Genomic DNA, 15279 nt, shown 5'->3' on the forward strand with positions numbered 1-15279 from the left:
TCACAATGAAATGTTTCAGTCTAACCGAAAGGACATTAGATACCGGTTAAAGTTCTGTCACTTAGGCTGCTAAATTTCCAGAGAAATAAAGGTTAGGTCTGCTTTTTTTTTCAGAGGATATATTTTTAATTGTAGCTATTAATTTTGTTATTATTTTTATGTGTTATTTTACTAAAGACGTAGAAAAATTAAGTTTGTTTTAATGAAATTTATTGATCACGTTTTATTTTCAATTCTGGTGGGATTATTATTGCTTAAGCCTACTTTTTTCTTCAAATGATATGTTTTTAATTATAGCCGTTAATTTTGTTGTAATTTTTATTTGTTGCTTTACTAGAGACGTAGAAAAAGTCTGTTACAATAATATTTATTGATCACGTTTTATTTCCAATTCTGGTGTGATTATTATTGCTTAACCTCATCCCACTTTGTTAACTACGTAAGCCTACACTACAAGTACCGGTACACGTAAGTTACTCCATTAATTCATATTTCCATTATTATTGTTGTAAAGAGAAATGCAAATTAATATTTATTGGTTTCATAGTTAATTATCGCTATAATCTTGAATGAGTGAAGCTATTATAGTAAATTTCAGTTCGTTTTGCACAAACAAAAATTATATTAACTTATTTCTTGCAGATATCTTCGAGTTTATGGTGGAATTTAATATACTTCATTAAAATAATAAATTACCTTTATGCATTTAATATTTCAATAATGGAAGGAAGGTGTTAATTTTTACAAAAGAACACGACAACGAAAGTGTAACATATTTTGTCGGCTGCTAGGAAAGAGATCTACGATGATGAGGCGATAGTAGCGATCCTAGTGGTGGGCAACTACCCATGTTTGCATTTTTACTACATATTGAGCTTCGCGACTGTATATAGTAGACTGTGGTTAAGGTATTGAGGTACAAAACCGGAAGATTTTGTCGAGGTATTTTTCCACTGATGTAATGCTTCCGACCGCACTTTGACCTTGGGGTTTAGTCAGCCTCAAACAGAAGTGAGTAAAAGCTGCGGACACATTCCTAAAGGCCCATTTACAATGAAAATTAAACATAATCGTAACATAAACACAGAAGTTTGTGCCCAGGCTACCAAATGGGATCATTCACAATGATTCACATAAACATTGACATAAAAATTACCGTAAGACGTTAACATGAATATTTACCAACTCCAAACTTTCATGCTTATGCTTACGTGATCTGCAAACAGAACACAATCGTGGAGCGCTGAAATATACGAGAGAATATGAGGAAATGGCGTCGTTATGTTTTCATGGCTACCAAGTATGTTTGATGTTATGTTTATGTTCCCATCGTGAATGATGGTATGACTTCTTGATTTTACAGTAACGTTTATATTCTTAAGTTAACGCTTACGTTATGTTTAATTTTCATTGTGAATGAGCCTTAATGCTGCTAACGCCGATTGTTTAAAAAAATGTGGGAGCCTTAACGTTGTGAATCTGCACGACCTATAACAGGGATACCATAAAATTATCATTATTTTTAAACTAATTTAGTTATTAATTGTAAAACACAAGAGATGAACACACAGTCCTTGCAAGAGACTCATATCCCCACTTCGCTGTCGGGAATCAAATTCAGCCCACTGATCATAATTGGGCCATAGCAGAGGACAGATGAATCTTGTAACATACTGTAAATTTCCCCTTCCGCATACAACAGGTTGCGCAGCCAATTCTGCGACTACAATTCTCGGAACACGTGCAAGGTCATTTCCTTGCGGCCAGATTGTAATCGAGAAATTCCTGGTGACGTCACCCGATACAACAGTTGAGACACAGCATCATGTCATCGCAGTCGTATGAATAGAGCTGGATCAAGCAGAAGTGTGAATAGTGCTTCCAGTAGCAAAGACGTGTGCAAGTAACTGACAATATCAGTCCGTTGGAATCAATTGCTCATCTTGATAAGCCACTGCACATACTGGTAAGTGACCTATACCAATAAAACATTTGGTTAGATTGTAATTTTCATTTTTAATTTTTCAGTGTTACCAACTGGACGGAAATTCAGTGACGGAATTTCAACGTAGTATACGGGAAAAGAATGGCTTTGAAGGGTGAAGGATTTTCTGGAGGAAATTACGATTTACTGTACATCGTCTTTTGACTCTTTTAGCTGCTGTCATTTTCTTTGTTTAATTTTGGGGGATTTTACTTTTTCATTGAACTGTGTCGTAGCATGTTAAAGAATCCCCTGTTTCAGATTTCCTCGTAGTAATCAAGTCAGAGGTTGAAGTAATATTTTAATAAAGATTGGTAAGTAAGTTGTGTTAAAATTTGCTTTTTATTTGTATTAATACAGATATATTGAGTGGGTGTTATTATTTTTTTTTTAATTTTGGCGGATTCTGACGGATTTCCAGGTGTTAAATTCACGGGGATACAATTTATGTGTTGGCAACATTGATTGCAACCACACACACACACACACACACGTCCTGACTTGACTTGAGCTTGTACCCACAAACAATTGACTGATTAATGTATAGTAGCGATAAAGGTACGAATGATACCGGAGTCACACAGTCGTGTGACTCGTTCACCATACGGAAATTTGTTACAATGTGAAGAGGCAAAACGCTACCCATGTATAACTAATTAAATTAGTATGATTTGTTACTTATCTTTCTATAAAATAACAGCGAGTTGTTTGGAGTAAAAAAAAAAAAAAATCGCAGCGTGCTACAGTTTATATAAGACCCGGACAGTACAGCGCAAATGTCCTGTAGTCGCGACGCTGTTATTCCCAGCGTGACTCCTCCTCTTTGCTTATGTGTTAGGAAGTCAAGGCTCTATAAAGTCTAGTAGGTAGTATCGTTCGCCATTTTTGTTCTTTCGTTGCCAAGCTACCAGACGAGAGATCTATTTGCCACAACGTTAAACATTATCATGTCGTAATTCCTATGATAATAAATCAAAAGCACTGTAATTCAGCAAGTAATTGAGCGGCAAATAACGTCCACGTGTGCTTTCTGCGAACGCCAACGAAAGAGCCAAAATGGCGGGCGATTATATATTAAGTATTTATCCAGCCTTAGGAAATGCTCTACATCTTCATCAGCGAATCACAAGACGTAGGCCTACACGTTTAAATGTAGCCGACCTGCAACGTGATTGCCTGCCGGAAATTAGAGCGACGGGACTATAACTATAAACAGAATGTTCACAACAGAGCCGATACAGCTCGACGCTTGAGCGCACAGTATAATCACAGTCTAGCATATACAGTCACGAAGCTCAATACGTAGTAAATATGCATCCATAGATAGTTGCTAACCACTAGGATCGCTACTATCGCCTCATTACAAACAATGTGAAATAGTACCTGCACAGTCTACTCACAACTCACAACTCAAGCTTCGTGACTGTATATACTGTAGGTATTGATATAAATATCAATATACCTCTTATTAGACTATATCCAATTTAGGAGTTTATATAATAACAATTAATAATTTTAATTTTAGTAAATATTCAATTATTTTAGGTGGAATTTATATACACAAAAATGAGTACTACAGAACTGAAACTCAAATTCTATCAGTGAAAGAGACTGATTGGTCAGTTTAATTACATATAACAGCGGTGCATTAACGCGAAAACTAATTTGTAAGCTCCTACCTAACCTGAACAACCTATTACCCCTTTTATGTAGCATGGACTTTTCCAAACGAAGTTCGGTTCCAAGAAATCAGGTAAAAATTCTCTTCTCTTCGCTTGTAAGACCAATATGGAACGAACTTGCCAGACCAATGTTTGTAAGAGATTTTTGTTTATATTTTAAATAGCATTCTTGTAGTTTCATGGACATTTTTGCATACATGAAACGTAGAGATAGCTAAGTAACATACGTCTAGGACGTAGCGGGACTAGAAATCCGTTCCCTACTTATGAGGCAACTAAGCCAGGAGATAATGAGGTAGGATAGCCAGATCCTTTCCCGTCCATTGTATACATCCCCGACTACACTAATCAGACTTAAAAGGTATACAGATAATATTGTTCTTCCTCTGACACATAATGTCAAGTGAGATTACTGCCAAATAATACATAATTATATAGATGTTATAGTAATGGTACTGATAGTGGTAGTAGTAGTGGTAGTAAATGGTGGTAATAATAGGGTTACCATTCGTCCGGCAAAAGGAAGACATGTCCTCTTTTTGAATAATTTTATTCTGTCCGGCAGGCATTAAAAAAAATTGAAATGTCCGGCATTTAACATTTCAACTAGAATTAATATGAATATTGAATAATGTGCGATATTATGCCTAGAATATCTAAACAAATGGTGAAACCTATGAAAGAATTTAACTGCTTTCAATGGTTGAAGCTGGAGCACATAAAAAAAAACATAAAATATGATGGCTTATTGACATGCATTGAATTCTTACACTAAAAATGTCACTATTCATGATTCTAAGCTATTTTATTAATTTTATTCTGCAATGTACAAAGATATGCCAATCAAGTTAATTTTGACAAAGATTTAAGTTTAGACAAACAATGGTTCAAATTCTTCAATTCCAATAGTTCTGTGAGCACTGAAACTTTCTCAGAACTCATAAAAATATATCAATTCTATTTATTTATCCCAAGTCACAATGGAAGTGCTGAGAGAGTATTTTCCCTAATATCTGCTCAATGGACAAAAGAACGAAATCGCATGCTAACGGAGACAGTCAGAGGTATCATCATGGTGAAATATAATTTTAAGGACATTTCCTGTGAACAGTTCCATAGTTATTTGTTACAAGATAGAAGTTGGTCCCTTCAGGCTCTTGTGCACAAAGTGGGCTCCACCGATAAGTAGGGTACAGATGTAATACTGATCCAGCAAATAGTGAGAAAACTGTATGTATGTATGTATGTATTTATTCACACTGCAAATGGGTATATACCCGGTGGCAGTGGTAACTAATTACACTCAATAATGACAATTAATAATAAACACAACTAATAAAAACAATAATTAATAATAATAATAATAATAATAATAATAATAATAATAATAATAATAATAATCCGTGGCGCTACAGTCCGTGAAGGGTCTAGACCGACCAGCCGGCTGCTGGCCTCACGCACACATGCCGAAACAGAGGTGAACGATCATCCAACCAGAATGAAGGTATCGTGTGGTTAGCACGATGATCCCCCCAGCCGTTATAGCTGGTATTCGCAACCGGATTTCGCTACCTATCGTAGCTCCCCAAGTGCATCACGATGCTGTGTGGGCACCGGTCCCATACACTGGCCGAAATTTCATGAGAAAATTTCTTCCCCCATGAGGAATCGAACCAGCGCGCATTCCGTAACGCGAGTCCTAGGCGAGATGCCTTAGACCGCGATGCCACGGCGCGGGACATAATAATAATAATAATAATAATAATAATAATAATAATAATAATAATATAATAATAATAATAATAATAATAATAATAATAATAATAATAACAAGGAGCATCCTAAATTAAGTGAAGCATGGTCACTTAAAATAACATTTAAAGTAAATCTAATTTGTATCTTAACCCTAAGTTCGAACTAAGACCCACGAGTGTGATAGGTTCATACCTGCACAAGTACCTTTCGGCACTACACTTATTTCGCTGTCAACTTACTCACTGCACTGATTCTACCTGATTACACTAACAGTTCTAACCATTTCACTGTTCAAATACTTTGCACAGCTACTTCACTGACACCAACACACTTCACTTACACAATAGACTTCACTGACACTACACACTTCACTGACACAACACACTTCCTCACTGATAGAATACTTCAAATAACAAGATATCAATTACACCCTTTAAGTAATGTGTATAATATACTACCGTCTATTAGTAAAGTCCTTAAGCCTATTTTTAAATACATTTTTGGTTATTGGTAAAGCCTTTAGTAAGTCTGCAGGTAAAGCATTCCAGTCCCTTATAGTACGATTGAGAAAGGAAAAGTTTCCAGTGTCCGTCCTCTGTCTTCTTTCCCTCAATTTATATGAGTGGTCGTTCCTTGAAGAGTAATTTGACGGCTGCAACCTATTTTTTATTTCTCCCCAGGCAGGCTCACCTCTGTATGTTTTGAACATTGCGCATAATCGAATTCGCGTTCTCCGGTCCGTGAGTGTGCCCCATTTTAATGGTGAATTATTACGATAACATTTGAGAGCTCGTTTTTTAATCTTTTCCAGCAATGTCCTCTTATTTTAGATTTCATGTCCTCCTATAGAATTTCTTCTCATGGTAACCCTAGGTAATGGTAGTGATAGTGATGATGGAGTTAATCTTAAGGCTTAAGCAGTCGCTGCATAAAATACATGTAGTTTAAATTGAAATATTTATTTTACAGAAGAACAATGGGCGATGACTGTGGAGGAGATAGTGGAGGCGGCGGTGGTGGTGGAGGGGATTACAGTGGTGGGTGTGACAGCGGCTGGAGCAGTACGCATCATGATGACAGCAGTAGCCATACGCATCATAATGATAGCAGCACTACGCATCATGATAGCCACTGGGGGCATACGCATCATGAAAGCAGCAGTACGCATCGTGAAAGTAGCAATTTTCCCGATTCTGACACCATGTTTGGCAATGACAACAACTGGAGCAACAGCCATGATTCCAGTTACTCTCCTAGGAGGAAGGATGATAAAAATAAACGAGGACAGCAGAACCATCAGCAAGATTGTTGTGTCCTTATATGAACACAATATAGTGGTGTGTGGCTGTTAAGTGGGGTTAACTGTTCGTTTTGTTAGCTAAAAGACATCGCAAAATGGAATTGCAGAGAATATGTTTTACTACCGAAAGATATCACAAAATTTAATACACATACGTTTTGTTTTGTTACTGAAGTGATCACAAAATTTTGTATACGAAGTGTACGTTTCGTTTTTGGAAGAGCTCACTTAATTTCATTTACGAAGTGTCTGTTGTATTGTTCAAAGACACCAGTAAAGGTAAGCGTTCACTACATCGTATCGCACTCCTCGGACGAATCGCACGCAACGGATATTTTAAGTGCAGCGCGTTCACTGTAACGGCTCTACCTCATCGCCTCATCGGATTCCCTATCAGCTGTTTTAAGACATGACGTCGTACAATATTGACATTGCTGAAAGGAGAGGAGTTTGAGGTTAGGTCTATTAATTATGAGTGTTAGCGAATAAGAATTTGTAATTGCTTCATGCTTCTTAATTGAAGAGGAAGAAACGAAAGAGATATTGTTTACATAATATATATGTAAGAAACGACTTGATTCCTGTAATGGGAACGCCTCAAATTATATAATTCTTCGCAATTTTGTACAAGCGAAATAAGTTTTCCGTCTGCCATTTTGCCGCGAAACTGAACATGACACAACATAATAGTAACAGTTGAGCAATTTAAATTGATTTATTAAAGAAGGCCATGATCGCACGCATCGGAAAAGTTGCTCATCCGAGAACGTGGACGGATTTGCCGAGAGCCGATGCGTGCGATACGATGTAGTGAACGCTTACCTTAAGAGATCGCACGGTAGGCAGTAGGCACCAACACCAGAGCTGCACGTGATAGAAGAATCCGCACCACTAATTTTGTTACAGTGATTCAAGCTTAATAGCTTTTTTATTTGTATATATATTTTTTTGCCTATTGTATTATATTTACTTTTTATACAGTGTTAACTATTTTTTCCATTCTGTATGTATGTTTGAGTGATATGGGCTTAAAGCACTTATACTGCCAAGAATATTCTAAAACAAATTAAATAAATTGTATGAAATTAAACTTTACGAAGTACTTACTAAAGCAAGTAAACACAATTTATGATACAAAAAGAAGCTTAGAACTTATAACAATACAATGTGACTTAGTTTCAAATCATTACTGCTACCTAGCACTGAAACAAATAAATACAAGGTACAATATAAACGTGAACTTAGAAATTATAACACTAAAATGATGATTGTAGTTTAAATCACAAACAAGTAATGAAATAAGTCGAATAATATTGAAATCAGTGTACAAAACTGTTCTACCCTTTATCTTTTATATACTATATTATCCATCAAAACATGATTATCTTAGATACAAACACCGTAAGAAATGAAAGAGAAGCGTTTCGCACATTTGGCATTAATTTTTCAGTTTCGTGCTCTCTCTCCCTGGAAATTCACTAGTTCTGGTTGTAGCCTTGTTCAGATCTATCTACAGTAATTTGATTCCAAGATACATTTCCAGAATTTACTTCAAGTTTCGGGAAATACATCAGTGTCACATGACGCTGCATAATGTATATTCTTGGCATAATTCTCTGCCCAGTATTAAAAAAGAAATCTTCACCAGTTAGGTAGTTTTACTATATATACAATGATAGACATAACTGCTGAGTCCAACAATACTGAGCTGTGTATAAAACACGTTACTGATCCCCGAGTCGGAGTGTACAAACACTTCATTTCATATCCTACATTCATGCCCCGTTTTGTGAGTTTGCTGAATGTCAACGTCTTTGGTATCATCGATTCACCTAATTTTTTTTTATCGATTTCATTATCGTTGTGGATCGATGCATGAGTGTTAAAACATTCTTCGTGTGTCTTTTTCTCAAGAACTTCTTCCATTCCAGACGCTGACCACGAATATTACAACAATAGCTATTTAACACACGTCAACAGTTCATGACTTGCAACTATCTGACAAGATCTTAATCTGAAGTTACTTTTCTATGATTATTTGTTTATATACGTTAATATACAATATGTGCATGTGCCTTACTTTTATATATTTGTAAGCTATAAGATTTATTTTTACAATAATACAGTATTAATATGAACTTTGTTACATGTTGTAAGCTACAATAAAATTATCATTAAACTAATGTCCCATTTTTGTGAATTTTACTGAACTTAACACTTAGGCTTATAATGTTTTGTTGTTGTTAATTTCACTTAACATATTAATGCAGTAGAACCCCGCAAGCCCGAATCCCGTTAATCCGAAATTCTGGCTAATCCGAACATGCCCCCCCCCAAAAAAAAACATAAATAAATAGGAAGGAAAAGAAGAGTATATGAACTGAAACTCAATTTAACGCTATAGTATTTAGAAACTCAAAGGCTGAACTCACACGGACCACATCTTTGCGATTGTTTTGCAACTTTGTGTGGTTGTGCTCCGGCGGAACCGACCACTTGAAGTCCATATCGACCACAGACAACCACACCATAAGCTTAGTACCTTAATATGCTATTTACCGTTGGCAGTTAAAGTAGCGTCTGTCGTTTCCAAGGATACAATGTCGGCGGCGAGTGGTCGGCGTGGCGTACTGTGTGAGTTGCGCTCAACCACAGACGCGACAATTCTGTGGATGATACCGACCACTCATTGCTACAGACGTCTACACTGACTTCAGTTGCTATCATCTGTTTCCATACCAATTCCTGACCGCCCACAAGTGAACCACCGTTTTGTGGTTGTGGTGTGGTTGTGGTCTGTGTGAGTTCAGGCAAAATTTGCAATATACATAACAACTTATTTTATCATTAGTGAATGAATTAGTCTTGTTTCCTATACTATTATGATAATCTGTCAGCTCCTTCTGACGAAGGGCAGATAATTTTGACAAAGAGGTGACCTCGAAACAGAACAAATCTGTGGACAATGAATGGTGGGAAGGGGATAAGGCAGCGATGTCAAAAGCAATCGCATTTTATGGCCTTGAAATCATTCGTGGGCGCCAGGCGCTGGGACACGGGCAGGAGATGACAGGGTGAATCGTGTAGAAACTGCTGATTGCAGAGGGATAGGAAATCAGTGATGTACAAACAGTAAACATCGACTTTGATGACATCATCAATGCTTTCTCTGTGAAGAAAGTGCGAAGGAAATCTTTGTAATTTACAAGAATGATGCATGTATTTTGATTTCAGTAATCTATTGTTTTCTGAATTGTAACATTTCATTTAAAACTAATTTAAACTAAACTTGACCTGTATAATAGCTATTCATAAACTGTTTGTGGGAGTTGGGAAATGGCAAATTTTAGCACTGTCTAGGGGCAGCCGTAAACCTAAACCCGGTCCTGAGAACCTGCGCATGCTGGTGGTTATTACTCGACCAAGGCAATGGAGTCCTACAGCTAGGAGCCGTGGCGCTACTGCTCCTGCGTTCGTAATACCGCATCGCGATAGTTCACATTACGCCCGCGGCTCCACTCGCCTTGGTCGAGTAATACCTACTGCAATAATTCTGAATAAGGTAATATTTTTTATACGTGCACTTTCCTAGAACATACAAATTCGAGAGTTTAAATCAGGGATACAGAACTGGCGGGAGAGGGGTGGAAAGCAAGAGGAAAGCGTTGGTTCCCCGTCCACAGTCCACCGGCGTTGAATGACGTATCTGTGGCCCGTACGCAATCACACAAGACAGACAGAATACAAATCCCCTCTCTTACCAGGTCAATGACGCGGGGATGGAAGGGGTGAGTGACGTAACGCCACAATTGTCCAGTTATGCAAGGCTGGTTTAAATTAATATTAGTTTTTAATTTCAATTCTAACATTACAGAAGTAAGAACTGCTGTACTGTCATACCCTAAAATTAAGACAAAAAATTTTAAGTCATTTTTAGATCATGTTATTGATTTTTAGATTTTTTTTAAGGTCATCAAAATCCGGGTCCCGTTATTAGACATGAGCGCTTCGATTTATATCTTTCCTTTCGTTTACATTGTTAGTTCTGTAAACATAAGCTATTATTGTGTGAGACTGTAAACTGCGGCACGATCAGCAAACACGTAGGCCCTATGTGTAGGCTAGGTTTCAACAATAAAACATAAACTAATGACATGTAATGTTGGTTGCTGGTGCGGTATCCATGAATGAGAAACATTTGAAAAAACAAGTTACATCAACATACACTGTCACACAAACAGAGAAGTTGTAAATTTTTTGTTACGAGAAAATATAGTTACTCACTTCGTCGTTGAAAAGTAGAAAATCTTCTTTCCTGCTCGTTGAGAGGTTATGGGTTTTTACAGCTTCATGCACACTAGTTAATGTCTTCGGCAACTGTGGCAATTACAGATTATTTTACGTTTTTTACGTTGTGTCAAATGCGGGCAGGATTTGTTATCTTCATGCAGAGAGATTTATTTGATTATCGCTGTAGACGGTTTTCCATTAAGCGAGGAATCGTCTTCTTTCATTACAAACTTTTCGACGGCCCATGGCCTTGTCTCGTTCATGGTTATGTTGGAAATTGAATTTTTTATATTCTATATCCCGATTTGAAATTCCGTGAGTATAAACTTTGCAAAGACACGATTTTTTTAACACAACAAAAGTCATATTTTGTTTCGTGTTTAAAACCGTTAATTACCATAAGATTTCTTCAATTTTGTCAAAGTATAACAGAAGGGGCCTCGTCCACACGACCAGAATTCCTTGCTCACACGATAACTGATTTAGGCACTGAAAGACACCACAGTTTAGTAAATACAGTCACGAAGCTTGAGTTGATGAGGGTACTAAGAACAATAGACTGTGCAAGTACTATTTCGCATTGTCTGTGATGAGGCGATAGTAGCGATCCTAGTGGTTAGCAACTATCTATGGATGCATATTTCCTATGTATTGAGCTTCGTGACTGTATATGCTAGACTGTGAGGACACCCTCTTGCTTATGTAAACAGCGCCACTCGTAAGCTGATTATAGTGCCAACTGCACGGGACATAAATATAATCGTACCTATCTGGTTTCAAAACAACTCGTGTTTACATCTCTGCTATGTTTTGTCCCTCGAATCCTTGTGCACGACATTAGAATGTTTATTCCCATTAAAATGGGACACCCTTGTCGGAGTTTGCCATTATCAGCGCTGTAACAATGCATCGTAGTCTCACTCAGAGCTGAGACGTCATGCCCAAGAAAGCTATTAAAAAAAAAAAAGTTCAGACCAGTGGTATGGAATGGTTCGATTTCTCGCAGAAAAGGAATTTTCTCCTGAAGTTTCGGCGAGTGTATGGGACTGATACCCACCCAGAGTGGGGATCACGTAAAAGTAGTTCCCAAAAAGCTAAATATGGCCATCTTTTCAATGTTGCCAACTGTTACCAGATATCACCAAGCAGGTAAAAATCTCAATGCTATGTATGGCCTGTCCTAGGTATCTGTGGAGTAGAAAGACGAAATAAAACCTGTGCGCAAGTGGTATGTGGGAGGGCTAGGACCAATGACCGCTCTGGGAGGAGGCATTGCTTGAACGAAACTACCAAACCCTTGCAGAGAGGGGATAATTTCTACCTGAACTCTTTACCATGAGTATCTTACCAGCTACCAGCGTGGCTCAGTCGGCTAAGGCCTGCCGGTCTGAAGTTGTGCTCGGGCGCGGGTTCGATCCCCGTTTGGGCTGATTACCTGGTTGGGTTTTTTCCGAGGTTTTCCCCAACTGTAAGGCGAATGCCAGGTAATCTATGGTGAATCCTCGGTCTCACCTCGCCAAATACCATCTATCACCAATCTCATCGACGCTAAATAACCTAGTAGTTGATACAGCGTTGTTAAATAACTAAGGAGAGAGGGAGGGAGGGGGGGAGAGAGAGAGAGCATCTTACCACTTAGCAGCCTCGAGCTGATGCTGCCTGCAATAGAATCCAGTACAGATAGACTCCACCCTCACATGCGCCAAATTACTCTACAGATTTCTGGGACAGACCATAGGCCTACTGTGGTGGTGGTGGTGGTGGTGGTTGCGGTGGTGGCAGCATTACCTTGTCTACTTATTTACCATATCTTACCTTTATATTGAGAGGTGTTTTCTAAATAGTTAATAATAATAATTCTTTATTTATACTGGCAGAGTTAAGGCCATAGGGCCTTCTCTTATACTCTACCAGGTCACAAAGTATACACGCAGTTAAAATTTAATAAAAAGTTAAAGAACAGAATACTAACATATTACAAAAAAAAAAAATAATGATAATAGCATAATAAAATCGACACTAAACAACATGAAAATAATACCATAATAGAAAAAAAGAAAATAAAATACATTGGAATATAGTAAAAGCAACTCATTTAGTATGTATAATGGTTAATATGGAAAATGTAAGGAAAAATATAACAAAATGGAATGTAATAAAATAATAATAAAAAAAGAAAAGAAATACGAAAATTAAATAAAATTTACAATAAAAAGGCTATGATAATAAATTCATCGGCTGATAAAGAGAACAAAAAGGGGAAAGGGAGGAAAGAAATATATAGCCTATATTTTTACAAAACTATCGCAGAGAAAAGGGCTTATAACTGAAAGGAATCTGAATTGAAAAAGTGAAATTTTAATTTATTTTTGAAACTAGACAATGTCCGACAGTCTCTGACATGTTGTGGTAGAGAGTTCCAGAGATGAGCTACAGAGACGGTGAAAGATGAAGAGTAGAAGGATGTTCTGTGAGAGTTCAATATTTTCTAAGAAATAATAGGCCTGTATTATTTTTCGGTAATTCTCTGGTCTGCTATACAAAGGAAAAAAGAAATGAAATAAGGAAATCAATAAAATGAAAAAGTGTATTGCTATTTTCAGCTCTTTTATTCCTTTAAGTTATGTAAATATAATGTTCACTCATATTTTTCTGCCCAAGGTAAGTCCTTCACTGCAAACCCAGCATTCTTCAATCTTCCCTATTTTCCGCCTTCCTCTTAATCCCCACATACGATCCATGTATCTTAATGTTGTCTATCATGTGATATCTTCTTCTGTCCCAAACTTTTCTTTCATTCACCATTTCTTCCAGTGCAGTAGACAATTTCTTCTCAGCCAGTGACCCAGTGAATTTCTCTTTCTCTTCCTGATCAGTTTGAGCACTGATTCCAAGTCTGCAGTTTTTCTTGGGAAAAATAAATATGGTAGCTTCCTGTTGCTCTCTGCACACCACACACTATTTCGCATCTTGAGGTCTCAAATCTACACAATAAAATATTTGTTTCAAAATTGTACATATTAGATTCTGCCATAAATATTGTTCCTATCACTAACCCTGAACCAATATCACTAAGCCTTTATTCTGCTGAAACATTCTTTCTTATTCAGTTTGTCTTGTCCAAAAATTTCTCGTTTGTCATACACTTTCCACTATCTGAAATGTAATCTGGTGAGATATGACAATTCCAGGAAATGTTCTTATGAATCTGGTTTTGCACTCATTAATAATTTTGCCTTTAGGCATACAAATACAGTACATAAATATCTGCTGTTTTCATAAATACCTTCACCATCACAGCATTGAAACAAGTATACTGAGAGAACATATATTTCTATATCATATTATCTCAGAATTTCAAGGTTGGGTCTACTTATGAGGAAAAAGTGTAGGTACCAGAAACAAAACAAAGAGAAACTCACTTCTTTCGAATAACAGAACATTTCTATGCAGAACAAAGATGATTGTGAATTATGAATAAAGGTTGATATGATGGCAGAAGAAATGATAGTGGTTTCAGATAATCTGCCCCCCCCCCCCCAAAGTCTTTGTCTACCACAGATTCTACTCGAATTTTCTGGGATATGAACTTCAGTTTTCAGCACAGAAAGCTGACATAATCATTTGACTAAAATTGTACTTCTCCATACGAACAGAGCAATATGAATCATGGAACCTATCTAACGTAATACTGTTGATAAGATCTCTAAGTTAATTGGAGGATATATATTTGAGAAAGTTCAAGAATTTGTATATCTTGGTGAATTAAAAGATGAAATTCAGAGAAGAATTAATGTGGCCAATAGAGCCTACTATGCACTTTTACCCATGCTTAAAAGCAAAATAGTAACCAGAGAAATCAAACTGAACATATACAAGAGTCTAATTAGGTCAGTGGCAACATAAGGCTCAGAATCATGGACATTATAAAAGGACACATGTACACAAATAGCAATTTTCGAAAGAAAGATACTGAGAAGAATTTTCGGAGGTGTACAGACGGGGAATACATGAAGAATCAGATACAACAATGAGCTGTACGATATGTTTAAAGAACCAGATATTGAATCCTTCGTTAGAATATCTAGACTGAGATGGTTGGGACATGTTGGACGTATGGAGAACTTTAAGATGATTACCACACAAGAAATAGAGGGAACAAGGTTGAGAGGAAGACCACAATCGCGTTGGATGGATCATGTGGAATGTGATTTGGTGAGGTTTGGAATCCGGAATTGAATGAAGCAGGCTGAAGATCGTGAAGAATG

General features: G+C 37.0%; 1 long non-coding RNA gene across 1 annotated transcript; it reads left to right on the forward strand.

Moving 5' to 3' along the window:
- Positions 1–1150: 1150 nt before the first annotated feature.
- On the forward strand, positions 1151–8904 carry LOC138705354 (uncharacterized). The gene is made up of 2 exons (XR_011333690.1): positions 1151–1966; positions 6391–8904. It is a non-coding gene; the product is annotated as an uncharacterized lncRNA (long non-coding RNA).
- Positions 8905–15279: the final 6375 nt, after the last annotated feature.

This window comes from Periplaneta americana, chromosome 1 (assembly GCF_040183065.1).
Source record: "Periplaneta americana isolate PAMFEO1 chromosome 1, P.americana_PAMFEO1_priV1, whole genome shotgun sequence".
NCBI classification, from domain to species: Eukaryota; Metazoa; Arthropoda; class Insecta; order Blattodea; family Blattidae; genus Periplaneta; species Periplaneta americana.